This window comes from Sciurus carolinensis, chromosome 7 (assembly GCF_902686445.1).
Source record: "Sciurus carolinensis chromosome 7, mSciCar1.2, whole genome shotgun sequence".
NCBI lineage: Eukaryota > Metazoa > Chordata > Mammalia > Rodentia > Sciuridae > Sciurus > Sciurus carolinensis.
This window is the reverse complement of record NC_062219.1, coordinates 127,623,965-127,625,242: the sequence shown is the minus strand read 5'-3', so window position 1 is coordinate 127,625,242 and position 1,278 is coordinate 127,623,965. Positions and strand designations below refer to the sequence as shown.

The 1,278-nt window shown below is 29.0% G+C and overlaps 1 pseudogene; it reads right to left on the bottom strand.

Annotated features, from left to right (window-relative positions):
• Nucleotides 1-355: 355 nt before the first annotated feature.
• On the bottom strand, nt 356-747 carry LOC124989658 (trafficking protein particle complex subunit 2-like; annotated as a pseudogene).
• Nucleotides 748-1,278: the final 531 nt, after the last annotated feature.

The following is a 1,278-nucleotide window of genomic DNA, read 5'->3' as shown; positions in this document are numbered from 1 at the left end:
TGCTATCAATCTCTATTTCTGGAGAATCTTAGTCTTAAATTGGTCTTGAAGTGACCGTTCATTTAAAAATGTCATAGTCAAGATTTGATAAACCAATCTACCTGAATCAGGAAAGACCAAAGTTTATACTCATCTTTAAAATAAAAATATTAAGATTAAAGAAAGAACTCTTTATAAATAAGCTCAAGTAAATATTAATGTTTAATTGCAAAACAATTTTAAATACAAATTTTTTTAGATTTAAACTGACACAAGTAAAATTTTTGCATGCTATTTAATCAAGCTACTTATAATATACATATTCCCAAGAATAACCCATTGCAGTGACATTGTTTATTTCAGAATTTTTCTGTATTTAGTTTAAAAGATGTTTCTTCCCAAGAAACTGAATTTTCCTGTCAAATGCATTCGATAGAATTGGGTTCATAAAAGGGCTTAATTGCAAACTTTATATATAAATCATATTCATCAGTAAAGAAGTTCTTTATTCCATTTTCTTGACTTATGAAGCATAATCATATTCTGCAGTGAAAAATACACAAACCACAATGAATTTGTCCAGTTTTCAAGGACATGTTTTTCAAAAGCCACATTTTCATTCACAAGGTCAAGAGGAGTGTAAGTCATGAATTGGATCAAATAATGATGATCATCTTTGGACTCTGCTTTTCCAACTGGCAAAGATTTCATTTCAAAAACTGGATTATCATGGTGGCCAACAACTGCAAAGTAGGAGCTTCTAGACATTGTCTTCAATAGGATCCTGTAGCTAAATGCAAAGATCAAAATGTTCAGTTCACAGGGTGGACACCCATGTTCCCCTGCTTCAGTGGGAACTCCAGGAGAAGTTCTTGGTGGCAACTACAGTCATATATATATATATATATATATATACATACATATATAAATTTTTATATATAAATATATATATACCTATATAAATTTTTTATATATAAACATATATATAAATTTTTTTTTGTACCAGGGATTGGACCCAAGGGTGCTTAACCACTGAGCAATATCCCTAACCCTCTTAATTTTTAAATTGGAGACAGGGTCTCCCTAAGTTACTTAGGGCCTCACTATGATAATAGAAAAACTAGATGAATTTCAACTATAGTAAAAGATTTAACATATGGCAAAGACTTAATTGTATGGAATGAAGAAATAAAAAAAAGAACTGTAATATAGCTGTCAATAAGAAATGAAAATTTTAAGATATAATATTTTTGATCTTTAAAAGTATTAGTGTTGAATTTTCATTAATTATGAATGTAG